General features: G+C 41.3%; 2 long non-coding RNA genes across 2 annotated transcripts; both read right to left on the reverse strand.

Annotated features, from left to right (window-relative positions):
- Positions 1 to 934: 934 nt before the first annotated feature.
- On the reverse strand, positions 935 to 17191 carry LOC143420391 (uncharacterized). The gene is made up of 5 exons (XR_013100202.1): positions 16509 to 17191; positions 10498 to 10593; positions 8359 to 10182; positions 2348 to 2443; positions 935 to 2032 (listed from the first exon to the last, which is right to left on the reverse strand). It is a non-coding gene; the product is annotated as an uncharacterized LOC143420391 (long non-coding RNA).
- Positions 17192 to 17234: 43 nt separating this feature from the next.
- Positions 17235 to 25341, reverse strand: LOC143420394 (uncharacterized). Its single transcript, XR_013100205.1, has 3 exons — positions 24659 to 25341; positions 18648 to 18743; positions 17235 to 18332 (listed from the first exon to the last, which is right to left on the reverse strand). It is a non-coding gene; the product is annotated as an uncharacterized LOC143420394 (long non-coding RNA).
- Positions 25342 to 26147: the final 806 nt, after the last annotated feature.

A 26147-nucleotide genomic window follows, 5' to 3' on the forward strand; every position in this document is an offset into this window, starting at 1 on the left:
GGTCCCGCTGTTTCACCCCTATTTATAGACTCGAGTGGAGGTCACGTGCTGCAAGATCAAAGGCACGTACTGTGACATCAAAGCAGAAAGGAACTGAGCTGTGTGACGTCATGCCGCGAGCGTTCACCTACATGCACGTGCACACGTGAGCGATCACTAATAAATCACAGACGCATCAACGTCGGTGTTGTCAAACTTTCAATCATACCTGCAGCCAGTTCTTTGAAGCTCTCAAATGGGTTGAATGGCGGCTGTTTTCCACCATCATCGCAGAGCATTCCTCCAGCAGGTCCAACGCCTGATTCAACAAAACCCGCGACTCCGGCAGCTGTGCTCCGAAGCAGTTTGCTAATGTGATGCTAACTAGCTAATGTGATGCTAACTAGCTAAAGAATCCTAACAGGTACTTAAAAAACAAAGGGGACGAAGGAGGAGGAGGAGAAGTGGAGACAGCGACCTGACTGACTGGTTCATCTGAGGCTCTCAGTGGTTCCCTGTCTCAGCGAGATTCACAACACTTCTTGCAACAAACTCCCGTAACCATGGTTACAGGAGGACGCTCTGTTTGTGGCAGTCATTATCACAGTATGACTCACAAAGAGACGTTAATAAATATTAATTCATGCAATTTAAACACATTTTTTATTTTACTAATGAGGTGTATAATGGTTTAATATGGCACGACACCCTCGCTGATGTTGATGCCTAGGAATCTGAAGCAGCTGACTCTCCACCTCTGCTACTGCTGCTCTCCTGTAACCCACGATGAGCTCCTTGGTTTTGTTGATGTTAAGCACCAGGTTGTTGTCACGGCACCGTGATGTCACGCCCCTCACCTCTGTCCTGCATGACGTCTCATCTCCATCAGAAATGCATTCAATGAGAAGATTAGACTTTATTGATCGACGGCAGGAAAATTTGTGTGTTACCTCAGCTCAGGTAGAGATAGCAGAAGAAAATCCAAAAATCCAAATAAAATATAAACAACTACAAAATAAATAAGATAATACACTATATACAACAGTAGCATACACAGTATGTGACTATGGATAGAGTGTTGTGGAAATGCAAGAAATACATTTAATTATTCTTACATTACTATTACTATTTAAGCAATAGATATCTAAAAGTATCTATAAGTATAGACATGTACTTGCACACACATCTACACACTAAATATACACATGTATACATATACATACACATATACCTGCACACCAGGTAAATGTCCAGTGACTCATGACAGCGTGATTGAGGAGTTATAGAGTCTAACTGCTGTTGGGATCAATGATCTGTGAAAGCGCTCCTTCCTGCAGTGAGGCTGTTTTGGTCTCTGACAAGGATCTGCTCAGCTCACAGACTCATGCAGAGGATGATGTGGGTTGTTCGTGATGGATGTCAGCTTTACTAGCATTTTTAGCACACGATCAAAGTTTCTGTGGATGCTTGAAAAATCTTGAAGAACGTTGAATTCACTGAAGGTTTTAAAAATAATGCTGTAATCAGTTTCGTTACAGTTGCAGTGTTGTCTTCTGCTACTGTAGGCCACAGCAGCAGCAGACGACAACACAGGTTGAGTAAGTGGGAGTGGGTGTTTTCAGACACAGAAGAACAACTTTAGATTAATCAAATAAAAATGTATTCAGTCAGCTTTCCAAATGTGAATGTTTCAGTTGTCTGTGAGTAGGAACTCAACTCTAATAAACTATAAGTTTATTTAACTATAAAAATAGTATGCTTGTTTGCAAAACGTGATGTGCTTCTGCATCTTCACAGAGTTTCTCTCAGTTTGTGGTCGAGAGTCCTCCAAATGTAAGCATCGAACCAGAGCTAGAATTTGGCTGCTTAATCTTTATTTCACTTCCTGGATGCTGTTTCTGTTTTCCATCAGGGTCGTTCTCATGCTTTCTATTCTGATGTAAAGTAACTGGAGGAAAGCAGCTCCCCAGAACAACGATTTGTCTCCAGACATTGGCCACCTCCACCATAGCAGATAACCAGGAGTGCTCCAAGGATCAGGAAACACTGGGGACTTGAAAAAAATGCAAAAATTATTTCAGATTAAAGTTAATATAAAACGTCAAACACTGTGTGCTTCCTAGTCAGTGAGATTTAAATTTGATCCCTCTTTGTTTATTGTATGTTGTATGTTTATTATTAAATAAACATGCACAATTAGAAAGAGAAAGACAGAAGAAGAAATTAAGCTCCCCTTTTTCCCCAGAGGAGATCAGAAGTCAGCCAGAGCCATACGAGTCTGCAATTAGCTGGGAGCGAGAGCTTGAGCCCTGGAGGTCTGACTGAAAGAGAAACCGCATCGGTTTAACAGACAAATTAAGAGTCTGACCTCTTAACAGTGGACAGGGTGGTGGAGATGTTCTGAGGGTGAGGCGGTCCTGTGTGGTCTGAGCTCTCCACTGCAAACCTCGGACAGGAACAGAAACTGCAAGACAGACATAAACACTTCTTTTACACACACTTTGATGGCCTAACCTCTGTGTTTTTTACATTCATGTGTTTACGTGTGATGTACATGACTATTGTGCATCTGGCTCAGTGTTTGATATTGTAAAGCAAAGTCAATAACAGCAAAAATTTAATATTTTACTTTTTATTTCTGTCGCCCTCCTGCATCAATCCCAGAATCACCCACACCCTTTACCACATTTGCTTACTTTAGAGACTCCAGACACCAGGAAGTGGGAGAAATTTCTCTTATAATAAGATACGGTAATCTTTCTGACAATAGGTGAGATTGCTTTTAAATATGGAAACGGGGATAGTCACAAGAAGTTTGAGAGGCACAACTCAGACAGAAGAGCAGACAGAGAAAAGCCATGTGGATAGGAGCTACTCTCCCGAGCTAAGGTTAGCCACAGAGGGCATGGATGCAGACGAGCCCAGCCTCCTGAACATCCCGAAAGAGCTTCGTGACTTTAGGAAACACAACAACAAACAATATGCACATATTAGACGAGGGTTAAGAAGAGTTGATGCTAGAATGGAAGAAGCAGAGGGGCGATTCGACGAGACTGAGACGGTGCTACAGTTGTTTATTTTATTCATAAACTTCACTATTTCATTAATTATTTCATGGTTTCTTTGCATCTTCATCTGTAGCAGCGGTCTCCAACCTTTTTTGCGCCACGGACCGGTTTATGCCCGACAATATTTTCACGGACCGGCCTTTAAGGTGTCACGGATAAATACAACAAAATAAAACTAGTACCGGTACCGAAAAAAAGAAGATTTATTCATAACACACGTGAAAAGACCCAGGAAAACTGAGTTAACGACCAAAACGATAACAAAATAACGCTGAAAACCGATAAAAACCTTGAAAACCATACATTTCACACCTGAGACTCTACTCTCGCGGCCCGGTACCAAACGACTCACGGACCGGTACTGGTCCGAGGCCCGGGGGTTGGGGACCGCTGATCTGTAGCACTTACACATCGGTGTATGTTCCTTGTGTTTGCTTACATTAAAATACCAGCACTAATGACCAGAGCATACAAATGCAGCTTTTCATATTTGACAATATATTTTGAAAGCACAAGACAAATCACAAACAGTTTTCAATGTAGGTTTGGTTTTTTATTTTGTTTTATTTTTCAGTTCTTGATTTGATGGTGATGTGATGCTATATTACATGTTTTTAAGATTCAGCTGAATTTAATATTTGTAATATAGCATCGAATCACAACCGTCTCCTCAAGTTGCTTTATACTGTAAGATGGAGACCCTACAGTAGCAGCAAGAAAACCCCAAATATTAATAATCCCTTATGAGCAAGCACTTGGCGACAGTGGGGAGGAAAAACTACCTGTAACAGGCAGAAACCTCCGGCAGAACCAGGCTCAGAAGGGACGGCCATCTGCCTCGGCCGGTGGGGGGTGATGGTAACGATAATACGAGGAGACACGATGAAGAATATTTCTCAGTCTAATTAAAGTCGAATGAAATAGTTTTAAAATAAAATATACCTCAGATGTTAACTCTGAGGCCAGACTGCTTTAAGATTTTAAAAGAGGTATTTGAAAAAAATCAAGATGACAATTTAGTCATCAGTACTGCCTTTAAAGCAGCAGCTGAACGGCTTCTTCAAAGCTTTTAACACTGCTGAAAAAAACCTGGCAAGTTTGGATTTCTTTGGAGGATTCACGAAGCCACCGAGATTCATTGCTATGTGCATCAGAATAGTGTCGTCAAAAGATGAATCTTCTGATATCATTACATTGAAGAACTTGTCTGCAGATCCAAACTCCTCGATAAGGCCTTTAGCTGTGGCCTTGACTAATTTATTCATGTTATTATTAAGAATTTTTAGGTATTCGGTGCATCTATCTTCAGAAAGTACCAAATCTGTCAGATGGTTGACAACTAAGTCTATTTTTCCTCGATCCAGAAGATTTCTGGCATTTTTGTGCAATTTGTGTTTTATTCTCATGACCAGAGAAACGCTAAATTGATTTGAAATTAGCCAATCATCAGGTGACACTGATGTTTCTGACAGTTCTTCCTCTGGGTTTTCAGAGGTTGCTGGCTGACTTTGACCCTCTGTGGGTCCAGAGTGAGACACTAATACCTGATCACCAATATTCATTGCTAGGTGCTTCAGAATAGTGTCGTCAAAAGATGAATCTTCTGACAACATTACATCGAAGAACTTGTCTGCAGATCCAAACTCCTTGATAAGACCTTCAGCTGTGGCCTTGACTAATTCAACCCTGTTAATTTTAAGAATTTCCAGGGATTCGGTGCATCTCATTTCAGAAAGTACCAAATCTGTCAGATGGTTGATAACTAACTCTAATTTTTCTGGGTCCAGAAGATTTCTGGTATTTTTTTGCAAATTTTGTGCGATACTTGTGGCTAGAAGAGTACTAAATTGATTGGCAATGAGCTTAGCATGAATTGACACTGATGTTTCTGACAGCTCTTCCTCTGGGTTTTCAGAGGTTGCTGGCTGACTTTGACCCTCTGTGGGTTCAGAGTGAGACACTAATGCCTGATCACCAATATTCATTGCTAGGTGCTTCAGAATAGTGTCGTCAAAAGATGAATCTTCTGACAACATTACATCGAAGAACTTGTCTGCAGATCCAAACTCCTTGATAAGACCTTCAGCTGTGGCCTTGACTAATTCAACCCTGTTAATTTTAAGAATTTCCAGGGATTCGGTGCATCTCACTTCAGAAAGTACCAAATCTATCAGATGGTTTATAGCCAAGTCTAATTTTTTTGGATCCAGAAGATTTCTGGTATTTTTGTGCAAATTTTGTGCGATTCTTGTGGCTAGAAGAGTACTAAATTGATTGGCAACAAGTTTAGCATGAATTGACACTGATGTTTCTGACAGCTCTTCCTCTGGGTTTTCAGAGGCTGCTGGCTGACTTTGACCCTCTGTGGGTTCAGAGTGAGACACTAATGCCTGATCACCAATATTCATTGCTAGGTGCTTCAGAATAGTGTCGTCAAAAGATGAATCTTCTGACAACATTACATCGAAGAGCTTGTCTGCAGATCCAAACTCCTTGATAAGACCTTCAGCTGTGGCCTTGACTAATTCAACCCTGTTCATTTTAAGAATTTCCAGGGATTCGGTGCATCTCATTTCAGAAAGTACCAAATCTGTCAGATGGTTGATAACTAACTCTAATTTTTCTGGATCCAGAAGATTTCTGGTATTTTTTTGCAAATTTTGTGCGATTCTTGTGGCTAGAAGAGTACTAAATTGATTGGCAATGAGCTTAGCATGAATTGACACTGATGTTTCTGACAGCTCTTCCTCTGGGTTTTCAGAGGCTGCTGGCTGACTTTGACCCTCTGTGGGTTCAGAGTGAGACACTAATGCCTGATCACCAATATTCATTGCTAGGTGCTTCAGAATAGTGTCGTCAAAAGATGAATCTTCTGACAACATTACATCGAAGAACTTGTCTGCAGATCCAAACTCCTTGATAAGACCTTCAGCTGTGGCCTTGACTAATTCAACCCTGTTCATTTTAAGAATTTCCAGGTTTTCTGTGCATCTCACTTCAGAAAGTACCAAATCTATCAGATGGTTGATAGCCAAGTCTAATTTTTTTGGATCCAGAAGATTTCTGGTATTTTTGTGCAAATTTTGTGCGATTCTTGTGGCTAGAAGAGTACTAAATTGATTGGCAATGAGCTTAGCGTGAATTGACACTGATGTTTCTGACAGCTCTTCCTCTGGGTTTTCAGAGGTTGCTGGCTGACTTTGACCCTCTGTGGGGTCAGTGTCAGAGACTGATGCCTGATCACTGCTTGTATTTGAAACCAGGTCCGGGTCTTCTGCACTCACACAAACTGGCTGATTGGTGAGATCAGTAACTGGACTTGACTGTGATGTAAACAGTCTGTCGCTTGTTTCACCAGCATCTGCTCCAATCATAACTTCTTCCTTTGATGGGGTCAGCACTCTTACTATATCTTCCACGGCACCAGAAATTTTGTCATTTATAATAGTTTGGGTTAAAGTTTCATTCTCCAACCAGAAAAGAAGGTTTTGTAAGAACCTTTCCACTGAATCTTCTACGAGCACATATGGCACCTCAGGAGCAGAGGGTACATTACAGTTACCCTGTGAAGTCTTAGAGAAGTCAGACTCTGAGAGACTTTTACCCATTTGCATCGTGGGGGCTGGATATGTTGACTCGACATGGTCGTACACATTTTCTGTCAACTCCCTTGAAAACATCTCCTTACTTGTCAGGTCAAGGTTTCCTGCCTGGGTTAATTTACTAAACAGCCTATTCATAAGTGGCATAAATTGACTGAAGTTGAGCGGAGAAGAACTTTTAACTGTGGTTTCTAAGGTTGGTGATTTTCTGGGAACTTCTGAGGGATTTATGTGTTCGCTTTTCCTGGAGTCAGCTCTTTCACTCTCAGGGGAGGTTGCCTGTTGTCTCTGAAAGGTCAAAAATCCTTTGCTTTTCTTCAAATGATCTTTCAGCTCACTGTTCATTTTTTCAAATTCTATTTTAGCAAACCTGAAGAAGTGTTGTTTTACTTCATCTGGTTTTATAATTAGGGCGCATGATGCAAAAAAGTCTTTCACCTTTTTGATCACCAGGTCCACGTCAAAAGCAGGCTTGGGTGAGCTACACTTCTCACTTAATGTGATATCTTCTGCATCAGGATACTGAATGTTTGCAATTAACACATTTACAATGTCAACTGCAGCTTTATCTGCATGATCTTCATCATGTAAATAATTCAGATTGTTGAGGATTGTTTCAACATCACTTTGAGCTTTCTCCTCAGCTTCTGCAAACTCATCACTTTCTTTTTCCTCCACAGGTTGCAGTTCTATGTGACAGTCCTGGTCATCTTTACTTATCTCTCTGTCTGTACTCCACCTCATGAGAGCCATACTTATTTCTTTAATTGTTCCCATCTCAGAGAGCTTGGATTCAAGACTCTCATCACTTGAACTAAAGGAAGTGGGTAAAGCCCCCCTCATGCACAGGCCGCTCAGCTTACCTTTATATTTCTTCAGACATGAGAAAGCATGAGAAACCATGCATCTGAGGTTTTTTATGTTTGTTATTTTTCTGGTGACATAAATAGAATCCGGGTTTTCTGGGACTAGAACCCAACCCGAGTTGACTTTATTTGAGATCTCCTCCTCAATCATCTGTGTCAGCGCCACAGCGCTTTCACACTCCTCATGGGTGACATGAAGAGCAGCAGCAAAGCTGGTTGAGAGAGAGTCTCCCAATACGGGGCTTATTTTTGTCACGGCTAACCTAAGGTATGTCTGGGATGATGCATCATTTAATTGGTCCTGACCTCCTAGAAGTAACGTTTTTATGGTGCTTGCACTAACTGACTGAATGACATCAGTAATCATATCAGCCAGTGCTACTTGGACATCAGAGTCCCAGATCCCATTTTCTATCAAGCGCCACTGTAATCCAGAGAGCCTATCGAAACACCCGCTGATAGCAGGTGAAAAAGGCTCTGAATTAATGCGGGTAGGGGTTCTAACACTGGATACAGACATTGTCAATGACCTAATTTCGCTACAATTACTTTGGAAATCCGTTTTCAGAAAGCTTTCAGAAAGGGAAGATCGCGGTCTGTACATTTAACGCACGACAACTAAAATGCAAGATTCAGGTCCCGCTGTTTCACCCCTATTTATAGACTCGAGTGGAGGTCACGTGCTGCAAGATCAAAGGCACGTACTGTGACATCAAAGCAGAAAGGAACTGAGCTGTGTGACGTCATGCCGCGAGCGTTCACCTACATGCACGTGCACACGTGAGCGATCACTAATAAATCACAGACGCATCAACGTCGGTGTTGTCAAACTTTCAATCATACCTGCAGCCAGTTCTTTGAAGCTCTCAAATGGGTTGAATGGCGGCTGTTTTCCACCATCATCGCAGAGCATTCCTCCAGCAGGTCCAACGCCTGATTCAACAAAACCCGCGACTCCGGCAGCTGTGCTCCGAAGCAGTTTGCTAATGTGATGCTAACTAGCTAATGTGATGCTAACTAGCTAAAGAATCCTAACAGGTACTTAAAAAACAAAGGGGGCGAAGGAGGAGGAGGAGAAGTGGAGACAGCGACCTGACTGACTGGTTCATCTGAGGCTCTCAGTGGTTCCCTGTCTCAGCGAGATTCACAACACTTCTTGCAACAAACTCCCGTAACCATGGTTACAGGAGGACGCTCTGTTTGTGGCAGTCATTATCACAGTATGACTCACAAAGAGACGTTAATAAATATTAATTCATGCAATTTAAACACATTTTTTATTTTACTAATGAGGTGTATAATGGTTTAATATGGCACGACACCCTCGCTGATGTTGATGCCTAGGAATCTGAAGCAGCTGACTCTCCACCTCTGCTACTGCTGCTCTCCTGTAACCCACGATGAGCTCCTTGGTTTTGTTGATGTTAAGCACCAGGTTGTTGTCACGGCACCGTGATGTCACGCCCCTCACCTCTGTCCTGCATGACGTCTCATCTCCATCAGAAATGCATTCAATGAGAAGATTAGACTTTATTGATCGACGGCAGGAAAATTTGTGTGTTACCTCAGCTCAGGTAGAGATAGCAGAAGAAAATCCAAAAATCCAAATAAAATATAAACAACTACAAAATAAATAAGATAATACACTATATACAACAGTAGCATACACAGTATGTGACTATGGATAGAGTGTTGTGGAAATGCAAGAAATACATTTAATTATTCTTACATTACTATTACTATTTAAGCAATAGATATCTAAAAGTATCTATAAGTATAGACATGTACTTGCACACACATCTACACACTAAATATACACATGTATACATATACATACACATATACCTGCACACCAGGTAAATGTCCAGTGACTCATGACAGCGTGATTGAGGAGTTATAGAGTCTAACTGCTGTTGGGATCAATGATCTGTGAAAGCGCTCCTTCCTGCAGTGAGGCTGTTTTGGTTTCTGACAAGGATCTGCTCAGCTCACAGACTCATGCAGAGGATGATGTGGGTTGTTCGTGATGGATGTCAGCTTTACTAGCATTTTTAGCACACGATCAAAGTTTCTGTGGATGCTTGAAAAATCTTGAAGAACGTTGAATTCACTGAAGGTTTTAAAAATAATGCTGTAATCAGTTTCGTTACAGTTGCAGTGTTGTCTTCTGCTACTGTAGGCCACAGCAGCAGCAGACGACAACACAGGTTGAGTAAGTGGGAGTGGGTGTTTTCAGACACAGAAGAACAACTTTAGATTAATCAAATAAAAATGTATTCAGTCAGCTTTCCAAATGTGAATGTTTCAGTTGTCTGTGAGTAGGAACTCAACTCTAATAAACTATAAGTTTATTTAACTATAAAAATAGTATGCTTGTTTGCAAAACGTGATGTGCTTCTGCATCTTCACAGAGTTTCTCTCAGTTTGTGGTCGAGAGTCCTCCAAATGTAAGCATCGAACCAGAGCTAGAATTTGGCTGCTTAATCTTTATTTCACTTCCTGGATGCTGTTTCTGTTTTCCATCAGGGTCGTTCTCATGCTTTCTATTCTGATGTAAAGTAACTGGAGGAAAGCAGCTCCCCAGAACAACGATTTGTCTCCAGACATTGGCCACCTCCACCATAGCAGATAACCAGGAGTGCTCCAAGGATCAGGAAACACTGGGGACTTGAAAAAAATGCAAAAATTATTTCAGATTAAAGTTAATATAAAACGTCAAACACTGTGTGCTTCCTAGTCAGTGAGATTTAAATTTGATCCCTCTTTGTTTATTGTATGTTGTATGTTTATTATTAAATAAACATGCACAATTAGAAAGAGAAAGACAGAAGAAGAAATTAAGCTCCCCTTTTTCCCCAGAGGAGATCAGAAGTCAGCCAGAGCCATACGAGTCTGCAATTAGCTGGGAGCGAGAGCTTGAGCCCTGGAGGTCTGACTGAAAGAGAAACCGCATCGGTTTAACAGACAAATTAAGAGTCTGACCTCTTAACAGTGGACAGGGTGGTGGAGATGTTCTGAGGGTGAGGCGGTCCTGTGTGGTCTGAGCTCTCCACTGCAAACCTCGGACAGGAACAGAAACTGCAAGACAGACATAAACACTTCTTTTACACACACTTTGATGGCCTAACCTCTGTGTTTTTTACATTCATGTGTTTACGTGTGATGTACATGACTATTGTGCATCTGGCTCAGTGTTTGATATTGTAAAGCAAAGTCAATAACAGCAAAAATTTAATATTTTACTTTTTATTTCTGTCGCCCTCCTGCATCAATCCCAGAATCACCCACACCCTTTACCACATTTGCTTACTTTAGAGACTCCAGACACCAGGAAGTGGGAGAAATTTCTCTTATAATAAGATACGGTAATCTTTCTGACAATAGGTGAGATTGCTTTTAAATATGGAAACGGGGATAGTCACAAGAAGTTTGAGAGGCACAACTCAGACAGAAGAGCAGACAGAGAAAAGCCATGTGGATAGGAGCTACTCTCCCGAGCTAAGGTTAGCCACAGAGGGCATGGATGCAGACGAGCCCAGCCTCCTGAACATCCCGAAAGAGCTTCGTGACTTTAGGAAACACAACAACAAACAATATGCACATATTAGACGAGGGTTAAGAAGAGTTGATGCTAGAATGGAAGAAGCAGAGGGGCGATTCGACGAGACTGAGACGGTGCTACAGTTGTTTATTTTATTCATAAACTTCACTATTTCATTAATTATTTCATGGTTTCTTTGCATCTTCATCTGTAGCAGCGGTCTCCAACCTTTTTTGCGCCACGGACCGGTTTATGCCCGACAATATTTTCACGGACCGGCCTTTAAGGTGTCACGGATAAATACAACAAAATAAAACTAGTACCGGTACCGAAAAAAAGAAGATTTATTCATAACACACGTGAAAAGACCCAGGAAAACCGAGTTAACGACCAAAACGATAACAAAATAACGCTGAAAACCGATAAAAACCTTGAAAACCATACATTTCACACCTGAGACTCTACTCTCGCGGCCCGGTACCAAACGACTCACGGACCGGTACTGGTCCGAGGCCCGGGGGTTGGGGACCGCTGATCTGTAGCACTTACACATCGGTGTATGTTCCTTGTGTTTGCTTACATTAAAATACCAGCACTAATGACCAGAGCATACAAATGCAGCTTTTCATATTTGACAATATATTTTGAAAGCACAAGACAAATCACAAACAGTTTTCAATGTAGGTTTGGTTTTTTATTTTGTTTTATTTTTCAGTTCTTGATTTGATGGTGATGTGATGCTATATTACATGTTTCTAAGATTCAGCTGAATTTAATATTTGTAATATAGCATCGAATCACAACCGTCTCCTCAAGTTGCTTTATACTGTAAGATAGAGACCCTACAGTAGCAGCAAGAAAACCCCAAATATTAATAATCCCTTATGAGCAAGCACTTGGCGACAGTGGGGAGGAAAAACTACCTGTAACAGGCAGAAACCTCCGGCAGAACCAGGCTCAGAAGGGACGGCCATCTGCCTCGGCCGGTGGGGGGTGATGGTAACGATAATACGAGGAGACACGATGAAGAATATTTCTCAGTCTAATTAAAGTCGAATGAAATAGTTTTAAAATAAAATATACCTCAGATGTTAACTCTGAGGCCAGACTGCTTTAAGATTTTAAAAGAGGTATTTGAAAAAAATCAAGATGACAATTTAGTCATCAGTACTGCCTTTAAAGCAGCAGCTGAACGGCTTCTTCAAAGCTTTTAACACTGCTGAAAAAAACCTGGCAAGTTTGGATTTCTTTGGAGGATTCACGAAGCCACCGAGATTCATTGCTATGTGCATCAGAATAGTGTCGTCAAAAGATGAATCTTCTGATATCATTACATTGAAGAACTTGTCTGCAGATCCAAACTCCTCGATAAGGCCTTTAGCTGTGGCCTTGACTAATTTATTCATGTTATTATTAAGAATTTTTAGGTATTCGGTGCATCTATCTTCAGAAAGTACCAAATCTGTCAGATGGTTGACAACTAAGTCTATTTTTCCTCGATCCAGAAGATTTCTGGCATTTTTGTGCAATTTGTGTTTTATTCTCATGACCAGAGAAACGCTAAATTGATTTGAAATTAGCCAATCATCAGGTGACACTGATGTTTCTGACAGTTCTTCCTCTGGGTTTTCAGAGGTTGCTGGCTGACTTTGACCCTCTGTGGGTCCAGAGTGAGACACTAATACCTGATCACCAATATTCATTGCTAGGTGCTTCAGAATAGTGTCGTCAAAAGATGAATCTTCTGACAACATTACATCGAAGAACTTGTCTGCAGATCCAAACTCCTTGATAAGACCTTCAGCTGTGGCCTTGACTAATTCAACCCTGTTCATTTTAAGAATTTCCAGGGATTCGGTGCATCTCATTTCAGAAAGTACCAAATCTGTCAGATGGTTGATAACTAACTCTAATTTTTCTGGGTCCAGAAGATTTCTGGTATTTTTTTGCAAATTTTGTGCGATACTTGTGGCTAGAAGAGTACTAAATTGATTGGCAATGAGCTTAGCGTGAATTGACACTGATGTTTCTGACAGCTCTTCCTCTGGGTTTTCAGAGGTTGCTGGCTGACTTTGACCCTCTGTGGGTTCAGAGTGAGACACTAATGCCTGATCACCAATATTCATTGCTAGGTGCTTCAGAATAGTGTCGTCAAAAGATGAATCTTCTGACAACATTACATCGAAGAACTTGTCTGCAGATCCAAACTCCTTGATAAGACCTTCAGCTGTGGCCTTGACTAATTCAACCCTGTTAATTTTAAGAATTTCCAGGGATTCGGTGCATCTCACTTCAGAAAGTACCAAATCTATCAGATGGTTTATAGCCAAGTCTAATTTTTTTGGATCCAGAAGATTTCTGGTATTTTTGTGCAAATTTTGTGCGATTCTTGTGGCTAGAAGAGTACTAAATTGATTGGCAACAAGTTTAGCATGAATTGACACTGATGTTTCTGACAGCTCTTCCTCTGGGTCTTCAGAGGCTGCTGGCTGACTTTGACCCTCTGTGGGTTCAGAGTGAGACACTAATGCCTGATCACCAATATTCATTGCTAGGTGCTTCAGAATAGTGTCGTCAAAAGATGAATCTTCTGACAACATTACATCGAAGAGCTTGTCTGCAGATCCAAACTCCTTGATAAGACCTTCAGCTGTGGCCTTGACTAATTCAACCCTGTTCATTTTAAGAATTTCCAGGGATTCGGTGCATCTCATTTCAGAAAGTACCAAATCTGTCAGATGGTTGATAACTAACTCTAATTTTTCTGGATCCAGAAGATTTCTGGTATTTTTTTGCAAATTTTGTGCGATTCTTGTGGCTAGAAGAGTACTAAATTGATTGGCAATGAGCTTAGCATGAATTGACACTGATGTTTCTGACAGCTCTTCCTCTGGGTTTTCAGAGGCTGCTGGCTGACTTTGACCCTCTGTGGGTTCAGAGTGAGACACTAATGCCTGATCACCAATATTCATTGCTAGGTGCTTCAGAATAGTGTCGTCAAAAGATGAATCTTCTGACAACATTACATCGAAGAACTTGTCTGCAGATCCAAACTCCTTGATAAGACCTTCAGCTGTGGCCTTGACTAATTCAACCCTGTTCATTTTAAGAATTTCCAGGTTTTCTGTGCATCTCACTTCAGAAAGTACCAAATCTATCAGATGGTTGATAGCCAAGTCTAATTTTTTTGGATCCAGAAGATTTCTGGTATTTTTGTGCAAATTTTGTGCGATTCTTGTGGCTAGAAGAGTACTAAATTGATTGGCAATGAGCTTAGCGTGAATTGACACTGATGTTTCTGACAGCTCTTCCTCTGGGTTTTCAGAGGTTGCTGGCTGACTTTGACCCTCTGTGGGGTCAGTGTCAGAGACTGATGCCTGATCACTGCTTGTATTTGAAACCAGGTCCGGGTCTTCTGCACTCACACAAACTGGCTGATTGGTGAGATCAGTAACTGGACTTGACTGTGATGTAAACAGTCTGTCGCTTGTTTCACCAGCATCTGCTCCAATCATAACTTCTTCCTTTGATGGGGTCAGCACTCTTACTATATCTTCCACGGCACCAGAAATTTTGTCATTTATAATAGTTTGGGTTAAAGTTTCATTCTCCAACCAGAAAAGAAGGTTTTGTAAGAACCTTTCCACTGAATCTTCTACGAGCACATATGGCACCTCAGGAGCAGAGGGTACATTACAGTTACCCTGTGAAGTCTTAGAGAAGTCAGACTCTGAGAGACTTTTACCCATTTGCATCGTGGGGGCTGGATATGTTGACTCGACATGGTCGTACACATTTTCTGTCAACTCCCTTGAAAACATCTCCTTACTTGTCAGGTCAAGGTTTCCTGCCTGGGTTAATTTACTAAACAGCCTATTCATAAGTGGCATAAATTGACTGAAGTTGAGCGGAGAAGAACTTTTAACTGTGGTTTCTAAGGTTGGTGATTTTCTGGGAACTTCTGAGGGATTTATGTGTTCGCTTTTCCTGGAGTCAGCTCTTTCACTCTCAGGGGAGGTTGCCTGTTGTCTCTGAAAGGTCAAAAATCCTTTGCTTTTCTTCAAATGATCTTTCAGCTCACTGTTCATTTTTTCAAATTCTATTTTAGCAAACCTGAAGAAGTGTTGTTTTACTTCATCTGGTTTTATAATTAGGGCGCATGATGCAAAAAAGTCTTTCACCTTTTTGATCACCAGGTCCACGTCAAAAGCAGGCTTGGGTGAGCTACACTTCTCACTTAATGTGATATCTTCTGCATCAGGATACTGAATGTTTGCAATTAACACATTTACAATGTCAACTGCAGCTTTATCTGCATGATCTTCATCATGTAAATAATTCAGATTGTTGAGGATTGTTTCAACATCACTTTGAGCTTTCTCCTCAGCTTCTGCAAACTCATCACTTTCTTTTTCCTCCACAGGTTGCAGTTCTATGTGACAGTCCTGGTCATCTTTACTTATCTCTCTGTCTGTACTCCACCTCATGAGAGCCATACTTATTTCTTTAATTGTTCCCATCTCAGAGAGCTTGGATTCAAGACTCTCATCACTTGAACTAAAGGAAGTGGGTAAAGCCCCCCTCATGCACAGGCCGCTCAGCTTACCTTTATATTTCTTCAGACATGAGAAAGCATGAGAAACCATGCATCTGAGGTTTTTTATGTTTGTTATTTTTCTGGTGACATAAATAGAATCCGGGTTTTCTGGGACTAGAACCCAACCCGAGTTGACTTTATTTGAGATCTCCTCCTCAATCATCTGTGTCAGCGCCACAGCGCTTTCACACTCCTCATGGGTGACATGAAGAGCAGCAGCAAAGCTGGTTGAGAGAGAGTCTCCCAATACGGGGCTTATTTTTGTCACGGCTAACCTAAGGTATGTCTGGGATGATGCATCATTTAATTGGTCCTGACCTCCTAGAAGTAACGTTTTTATGGTGCTTGCACTAACTGACTGAATGACATCAGTAATCATATCAGCCAGTGCTACTTGGACATCAGAGTCCCAGATCCCATTTTCTATCAAGCGCCACTGTAATCCAGAGAGCCTATCGAAACACCCGCTGATAGCAGGTGAAAAAGGCTCTGAATTAATGCGGGTAGGGGTTCTAACACTGGATACAGACATTGTCAATGACCTAATTTCGCTACAATTACTTTGGAAATCCGTTTTCAGAAAGCTTTCAGAAAGGGAAGATCGCGGTCTGTACATTTAACGCACGACAACTAAAATGCAAGATTCAGGTCCCGCTGTTTCACCCCTATTTATAGACTCGAGTGGAGGTCACGTGCTGCAAGATCAAAGGCACGTACTGTGACATCAAAGCAGAAAGGAACTGAGCTGTGTGACGTCATGCCGCGAGCGTTCACCTACATGCACGTGCACACGTGAGCGATCACTAATAAATCACAGACGCATCAACGTCGGTGTTGTCAAACTTTCAATCATACCTGCAGCCAGTTCTTTGAAGCTCTCAAATGGGTTGAATGGCGGCTGTTTTCCACCATCATCGCAGAGCATTCCTCCAGCAGGTCCAACGCCTGATTCAACAAAACCCGCGACTCCGGCAGCTGTGCTCCGAAGCAGTTTGCTAATGTGATGCTAACTAGCTAATGTGATGCTAACTAGCTAAAGAATCCTAACAGGTACTTAAAAAACAAAGGGGACGAAGGAGGAGGAGGAGAAGTGGAGACAGCGACCTGACTGACTGGTTCATCTGAGGCTCTCAGTGGTTCCCTGTCTCAGCGAGATTCACAACACTTCTTGCAACAAACTCCCGTAACCATGGTTACAGGAGGACGCTCTGTTTGTGGCAGTCATTATCACAGTATGACTCACAAAGAGACGTTAATAAATATTAATTCATGCAATTTAAACACATTTTTTATTTTACTAATGAGGTGTATAATGGTTTAATATGGCACGACACCCTCGCTGATGTTGATGCCTAGGAATCTGAAGCAGCTGACTCTCCACCTCTGCTACTGCTGCTCTCCTGTAACCCACGATGAGCTCCTTGGTTTTGTTGATGTTAAGCACCAGGTTGTTGTCACGGCACCGTGATGTCACGCCCCTCACCTCTGTCCTGCATGACGTCTCATCTCCATCAGAAATGCATTCAATGAGAAGATTAGACTTTATTGATCGACGGCAGGAAAATTTGTGTGTTACCTCAGCTCAGGTAGAGATAGCAGAAGAAAATCCAAAAATCCAAATAAAATATAAACAACTACAAAATAAATAAGATAATACACTATATACAACAGTAGCATACACAGTATGTGACTATGGATAGAGTGTTGTGGAAATGCAAGAAATACATTTAATTATTCTTACATTACTATTACTATTTAAGCAATAGATATCTAAAAGTATCTATAAGTATAGACATGTACTTGCACACACATCTACACACTAAATATACACATGTATACATATACATACACATATACCTGCACACCAGGTAAATGTCCAGTGACTCATGACAGCGTGATTGAGGAGTTATAGAGTCTAACTGCTGTTGGGATCAATGATCTGTGAAAGCGCTCCTTCCTGCAGTGAGGCTGTTTTGGTCTCTGACAAGGATCTGCTCAGCTCACAGACTCATGCAGAGGATGATGTGGGTTGTTCGTGATGGATGTCAGCTTTACTAGCATTTTTAGCACACGATCAAAGTTTCTGTGGATGCTTGAAAAATCTTGAAGAACGTTGAATTCACTGAAGGTTTTAAAAATAATGCTGTAATCAGTTTCGTTACAGTTGCAGTGTTGTCTTCTGCTACTGTAGGCCACAGCAGCAGCAGACGACAACACAGGTTGAGTAAGTGGGAGTGGGTGTTTTCAGACACAGAAGAACAACTTTAGATTAATCAAATAAAAATGTATTCAGTCAGCTTTCCAAATGTGAATGTTTCAGTTGTCTGTGAGTAGGAACTCAACTCTAATAAACTATAAGTTTATTTAACTATAAAAATAGTATGCTTGTTTGCAAAACGTGATGTGCTTCTGCATCTTCACAGAGTTTCTCTCAGTTTGTGGTCGAGAGTCCTCCAAATGTAAGCATCGAACCAGAGCTAGAATTTGGCTGCTTAATCTTTATTTCACTTCCTGGATGCTGTTTCTGTTTTCCATCAGGGTCGTTCTCATGCTTTCTATTCTGATGTAAAGTAACTGGAGGAAAGCAGCTCCCCAGAACAACGATTTGTCTCCAGACATTGGCCACCTCCACCATAGCAGATAACCAGGAGTGCTCCAAGGATCAGGAAACACTGGGGACTTGAAAAAAATGCAAAAATTATTTCAGATTAAAGTTAATATAAAACGTCAAACACTGTGTGCTTCCTAGTCAGTGAGATTTAAATTTGATCCCTCTTTGTTTATTGTATGTTGTATGTTTATTATTAAATAAACATGCACAATTAGAAAGAGAAAGACAGAAGAAGAAATTAAGCTCCCCTTTTTCCCCAGAGGAGATCAGAAGTCAGCCAGAGCCATACGAGTCTGCAATTAGCTGGGAGCGAGAGCTTGAGCCCTGGAGGTCTGACTGAAAGAGAAACCGCATCGGTTTAACAGACAAATTAAGAGTCTGACCTCTTAACAGTGGACAGGGTGGTGGAGATGTTCTGAGGGTGAGGCGGTCCTGTGTGGTCTGAGCTCTCCACTGCAAACCTCGGACAGGAACAGAAACTGCAAGACAGACATAAACACTTCTTTTACACACACTTTGATGGCCTAACCTCTGTGTTTTTTACATTCATGTGTTTACGTGTGATGTACATGACTATTGTGCATCTGGCTCAGTGTTTGATATTGTAAAGCAAAGTCAATAACAGCAAAAATTTAATATTTTACTTTTTATTTCTGTCGCCCTCCTGCATCAATCCCAGAATCACCCACACCCTTTACCACATTTGCTTACTTTAGAGACTCCAGACACCAGGAAGTGGGAGAAATTTCTCTTATAATAAGATACGGTAATCTTTCTGACAATAGGTGAGATTGCTTTTAAATATGGAAACGGGGATAGTCACAAGAAGTTTGAGAGGCACAACTCAGACAGAAGAGCAGACAGAGAAAAGCCATGTGGATAGGAGCTACTCTCCCGAGCTAAGGTTAGCCACAGAGGGCATGGATGCAGACGAGCCCAGCCTCCTGAACATCCCGAAAGAGCTTCGTGACTTTAGGAAACACAACAACAAACAATATGCACATATTAGACGAGGGTTAAGAAGAGTTGATGCTAGAATGGAAGAAGCAGAGGGGCGATTCGACGAGACTGAGACGGTGCTACAGTTGTTTATTTTATTCATAAACTTCACTATTTCATTAATTATTTCATGGTTTCTTTGCATCTTCATCTGTAGCAGCGGTCTCCAACCTTTTTTGCGCCACGGACCGGTTTATGCCCGACAATATTTTCACGGACCGGCCTTTAAGGTGTCACGGATAAATACAACAAAATAAAACTAGTACCGGTACCGAAAAAAAGAAGATTTATTCATAACACACGTGAAAAGACCCAGGAAAACCGAGTTAACGACCAAAACGATAACAAAATAACGCTGAAAACCGATAAAAACCTTGAAAACCATACATTTCACACCTGAGACTCTACTCTCGCGGCCCGGTACCAAACGACTCACGGACCGGTACTGGTCCGAGGCCCGGGGGTTGGGGACCGCTGATCTGTAGCACTTACACATCGGTGTATGTTCCTTGTGTTTGCTTACATTAAAATACCAGCACTAATGACCAGAGCATACAAATGCAGCTTTTCATATTTGACAATATATTTTGAAAGCACAAGACAAATCACAAACAGTTTTCAATGTAGGTTTGGTTTTTTATTTTGTTTTATTTTTCAGTTCTTGATTTGATGGTGATGTGATGCTATATTACATGTTTCTAAGATTCAGCTGAATTTAATATTTGTAATATAGCATCGAATCACAACCGTCTCCTCAAGTTGCTTTATACTGTAAGATAGAGACCCTACAGTAGCAGCAAGAAAACCCCAAATATTAATAATCCCTTATGAGCAAGCACTTGGCGACAGTGGGGAGGAAAAACTACCTGTAACAGGCAGAAACCTCCGGCAGAACCAGGCTCAGAAGGGACGGCCATCTGCCTCGGCCGGTGGGGGGTGATGGTAACGATAATACGAGGAGACACGATGAAGAATATTTCTCAGTCTAATTAAAGTCGAATGAAATAGTTTTAAAATAAAATATACCTCAGATGTTAACTCTGAGGCCAGACTGCTTTAAGATTTTAAAAGAGGTATTTGAAAAAAATCAAGATGACAATTTAGTCATCAGTACTGCCTTTAAAGCAGCAGCTGAACGGCTTCTTCAAAGCTTTTAACACTGCTGAAAAAAACCTGGCAAGTTTGGATTTCTTTGGAGGATTCACGAAGCCACCGAGATTCATTGCTATGTGCATCAGAATAGTGTCGTCAAAAGATGAATCTTCTGATATCATTACATTGAAGAACTTGTCTGCAGATCCAAACTCCTCGATAAGGCCTTTAGCTGTGGCCTTGACTAATTTATTCATGTTATTATTAAGAATTTTTAGGTATTCGGTGCATCTATCTTCAGAAAGTACCAAATCTGTCAGATGGTTGACAACTAAGTCTATTTTTCCTCGATCCAGAAGATTTCTGGCATTTTTGTGCAATTTGTGTTTTATTCTCATGACCAGAGAAACGCTAAATTGATTTGAAATTAGCCAATCATCAGGTGACACTGATGTTTCTGACAGCTCTTCCTCTGGGTTTTCAGAGGTTGCTGGCTGACTTTGACCCTCTGTGGGTCCAGAGTGAGACACTAATGCCTGATCACCAATATTCATTGCTAGGTGCTTCAGAATAGTGTCGTCAAAAGATGAATCTTCTGACAACATTACATCGAAGAACTTGTCTGCAGATCCAAACTCCTTGATAAGACCTTCAGCTGTGGCCTTGACTAATTCAACCCTGTTAATTTTAAGAATTTCCAGGGATTCGGTGCATCTCATTTCAGAAAGTACCAAATCTGTCAGATGGTTGATAACTAACTCTAATTTTTCTGGGTCCAGAAGATTTCTGGTATTTTTTTGCAAATTTTGTGCGATACTTGTGGCTAGAAGAGTACTAAATTGATTGGCAATGAGCTTAGCATGAATTGACACTGATGTTTCTGACAGCTCTTCCTCTGGGTTTTCAGAGGTTGCTGGCTGACTTTGACCCTCTGTGGGTTCAGAGTGAGACACTAATGCCTGATCACCAATATTCATTGCTAGGTGCTTCAGAATAGTGTCGTCAAAAGATGAATCTTCTGACAACATTACATCGAAGAACTTGTCTGCAGATCCAAACTCCTTGATAAGACCTTCAGCTGTGGCCTTGACTAATTCAACCCTGTTAATTTTAAGAATTTCCAGGGATTCGGTGCATCTCACTTCAGAAAGTACCAAATCTATCAGATGGTTTATAGCCAAGTCTAATTTTTTTGGATCCAGAAGATTTCTGGTATTTTTGTGCAAATTTTGTGCGATTCTTGTGGCTAGAAGAGTACTAAATTGATTGGCAACAAGTTTAGCATGAATTGACACTGATGTTTCTGACAGCTCTTCCTCTGGGTTTTCAGAGGCTGCTGGCTGACTTTGACCCTCTGTGGGTTCAGAGTGAGACACTAATGCCTGATCACCAATATTCATTGCTAGGTGCTTCAGAATAGTGTCGTCAAAAGATGAATCTTCTGACAACATTACATCGAAGAACTTGTCTGCAGATCCAAACTCCTTGATAAGACCTTCAGCTGTGGCCTTGACTAATTCAACCCTGTTCATTTTAAGAATTTCCAGGGATTCGGTGCATCTCATTTCAGAAAGTACCAAATCTGTCAGATGGTTGATAACTAACTCTAATTTTTCTGGATCCAGAAGATTTCTGGTATTTTTTTGCAAATTTTGTGCGATTCTTGTGGCTAGAAGAGTACTAAATTGATTGGCAATGAGCTTAGCATGAATTGACACTGATGTTTCTGACAGCTCTTCCTCTGGGTTTTCAGAGGCTGCTGGCTGACTTTGACCCTCTGTGGGTTCAGAGTGAGACACTAATGCCTGATCACCAATATTCATTGCTAGGTGCTTCAGAATAGTGTCGTCAAAAGATGAATCTTCTGACAACATTACATCGAAGAACTTGTCTGCAGATCCAAACTCCTTGATAAGACCTTCAGCTGTGGCCTTGACTAATTCAACCCTGTTCATTTTAAGAATTTCCAGGTTTTCTGTGCATCTCACTTCAGAAAGTACCAAATCTGTCAGATGGTTGATAGCCAAGTCTAATTTTTTTGGATCCAGAAGATTTCTGGTATTTTTGTGCAAATTTTGTGCGATTCTTGTGGCTAGAAGAGTACTAAATTGATTGGCAATGAGCTTAGCGTGAATTGACACTGATGTTTCTGACAGCTCTTCCTCTGGGTTTTCAGAGGTTGCTGGCTGACTTTGACCCTCTGTGGGGTCAGTGTCAGAGACTGATGCCTGATCACTGCTTGTATTTGAAACCAGGTCCGGGTCTTCTGCACTCACACAAACTGGCTGATTGGTGAGATCAGTAACTGGACTTGACTGTGATGTAAACAGTCTGTCGCTTGTTTCACCAGCATCTGCTCCAATCATAACTTCTTCCTTTGATGGGGTCAGCACTCTTACTATATCTTCCACGGCACCAGAAATTTTGTCATTTATAATAGTTTGGGTTAAAGTTTCATTCTCCAACCAGAAAAGAAGGTTTTGTAAGAACCTTTCCACTGAATCTTCTACGAGCACATATGGCACCTCAGGAGCAGAGGGTACATTACAGTTACCCTGTGAAGTCTTAGAGAAGTCAGACTCTGAGAGACTTTTACCCATTTGCATCGTGGGGGCTGGATATGTTGACTCGACATGGTCGTACACATTTTCTGTCAACTCCCTTGAAAACATCTCCTTACTTGTCAGGTCAAGGTTTCCTGCCTGGGTTAATTTACTAAACAGCCTATTCATAAGTGGCATAAATTGACTGAAGTTGAGCGGAGAAGAACTTTTAACTGTGGTTTCTAAGGTTGGTGATTTTCTGGGAACTTCTGAGGGATTTATGTGTTCGCTTTTCCTGGAGTCAGCTCTTTCACTCTCAGGGGAGGTTGCCTGTTGTCTCTGAAAGGTCAAAAATCCTTTGCTTTTCTTCAAATGATCTTTCAGCTCACTGTTCATTTTTTCAAATTCTATTTTAGCAAACCTGAAGAAGTGTTGTTTTACTTCATCTGGTTTTATAATTAGGGCGCATGATGCAAAAAAGTCTTTCACCTTTTTGATCACCAGGTCCACGTCAAAAGCAGGCTTGGGTGAGCTACACTTCTCACTTAATGTGATATCTTCTGCATCAGGATACTGAATGTTTGCAATTAACACATTTACAATGTCAACTGCAGCTTTATCTGCATGATCTTCATCATGTAAATAATTCAGATTGTTGAGGATTGTTTCAACATCACTTTGAGCTTTCTCCTCAGCTTCTGCAAACTCATCACTTTCTTTTTCCTCCACAGGTTGCAGTTCTATGTGACAGTCCTGGTCATCTTTACTTATCTCTCTGTCTGTACTCCACCTCATGAGAGCCATACTTATTTCTTTAATTGTTCCCATCTCAGAGAGCTTGGATTCAAGACTCTCATCACTTGAACTAAAGGAAGTGGGTAAAGCCCCCCTCATGCACAGGCCGCTCAGCTTACCTTTATATTTCTTCAGACATGAGAAAGCATGAGAAACCATGCATCTGAGGTTTTTTATGTTTGTTATTTTTCTGGTGACATAAATAGAATCCGGGTTTTCTGGGACTAGAACCCAACCCGAGTTGACTTTATTTGAGATCTCCTCCTCAATCATCTGTGTCAGCGCCACAGCGCTTTCACACTCCTCATGGGTGACATGAAGAGCAGCAGCAAAGCTGGTTGAGAGAGAGTCTCCCAATACGGGGCTTATTTTTGTCACGGCTAACCTAAGGTATGTCTGGGATGATGCATCATTTAATTGGTCCTGACCTCCTAGAAGTAACGTTTTTATGGTGCTTGCACTAACTGACTGAATGACATCAGTAATCATATCAGCCAGTGCTACTTGGACATCAGAGTCCCAGATCCCATTTTCTATCAAGCGCCACTGTAATCCAGAGAGCCTATCGAAACACCCGCTGATAGCAGGTGAAAAAGGCTCTGAATTAATGCGGGTAGGGGTTCTAACACTGGATACAGACATTGTCAATGACCTAATTTCGCTACAATTACTTTGGAAATCCGTTTTCAGAAAGCTTTCAGAAAGGGAAGATCGCGGTCTGTACATTTAACGCACGACAACTAAAATGCAAGATTCAGGTCCCGCTGTTTCACCCCTATTTATAGACTCGAGTGGAGGTCACGTGCTGCAAGATCAAAGGCACGTACTGTGACATCAAAGCAGAAAGGAACTGAGCTGTGTGACGTCATGCCGCGAGCGTTCACCTACATGCACGTGCACACGTGAGCGATCACTAATAAATCACAGACGCATCAACGTCGGTGTTGTCAAACTTTCAATCATACCTGCAGCCAGTTCTTTGAAGCTCTCAAATGGGTTGAATGGCGGCTGTTTTCCACCATCATCGCAGAGCATTCCTCCAGCAGGTCCAACGCCTGATTCAACAAAACCCGCGACTCCGGCAGCTGTGCTCCGAAGCAGTTTGCTAATGTGATGCTAACTAGCTAATGTGATGCTAACTAGCTAAAGAATCCTAACAGGTACTTAAAAAACAAAGGGGACGAAGGAGGAGGAGGAGAAGTGGAGACAGCGACCTGACTGACTGGTTCATCTGAGGCTCTCAGTGGTTCCCTGTCTCAGCGAGATTCACAACACTTCTTGCAACAAACTCCCGTAACCATGGTTACAGGAGGACGCTCTGTTTGTGGCAGTCATTATCACAGTATGACTCACAAAGAGACGTTAATAAATATTAATTCATGCAATTTAAACACATTTTTTATTTTACTAATGAGGTGTATAATGGTTTAATATGGCACGACACCCTCGCTGATGTTGATGCCTAGGAATCTGAAGCAGCTGACTCTCCACCTCTGCTACTGCTGCTCTCCTGTAACCCACGATGAGCTCCTTGGTTTTGTTGATGTTAAGCACCAGGTTGTTGTCACGGCACCGTGATGTCACGCCCCTCACCTCTGTCCTGCATGACGTCTCATCTCCATCAGAAATGCATTCAATGAGAAGATTAGACTTTATTGATCGACGGCAGGAAAATTTGTGTGTTACCTCAGCTCAGGTAGAGATAGCAGAAGAAAATCCAAAAATCCAAATAAAATATAAACAACTACAAAATAAATAAGATAATACACTATATACAACAGTAGCATACACAGTATGTGACTATGGATAGAGTGTTGTGGAAATGCAAGAAATACATTTAATTATTCTTACATTACTATTACTATTTAAGCAATAGATATCTAAAAGTATCTATAAGTATAGACATGTACTTGCACACACATCTACACACTAAATATACACATGTATACATATACATACACATATACCTGCACACCAGGTAAATGTCCAGTGACTCATGACAGCGTGATTGAGGAGTTATAGAGTCTAACTGCTGTTGGGATCAATGATCTGTGAAAGCGCTCCTTCCTGCAGTGAGGCTGTTTTGGTCTCTGACAAGGATCTGCTCAGCTCACAGACTCATGCAGAGGATGATGTGGGTTGTTCGTGATGGATGTCAGCTTTACTAGCATTTTTAGCACACGATCAAAGTTTCTGTGGATGCTTGAAAAATCTTGAACGTTGAATTCACTGAAGGTTTTAAAAATAATGCTGTAATCAGTTTTGTTACAGTTGCAGTGTTGTCTTCTGCTACTGTAGGCCACAGCAGCAGCAGACGACAACACAGGTTGAGTAAGTGGGAGTGGGTGTTTTCAGACACAGAAGAACAACTTTAGATTAATCAAATAAAAATGTATTCAGTCAGCTTTCCAAATGTGAATGTTTCAGTTGTCTGTGAGTAGGAACTCAACTCTA

This window comes from Maylandia zebra, linkage group LG9 (genome assembly GCF_041146795.1).
Source record: "Maylandia zebra isolate NMK-2024a linkage group LG9, Mzebra_GT3a, whole genome shotgun sequence".
NCBI lineage: Eukaryota > Metazoa > Chordata > Actinopteri > Cichliformes > Cichlidae > Maylandia > Maylandia zebra.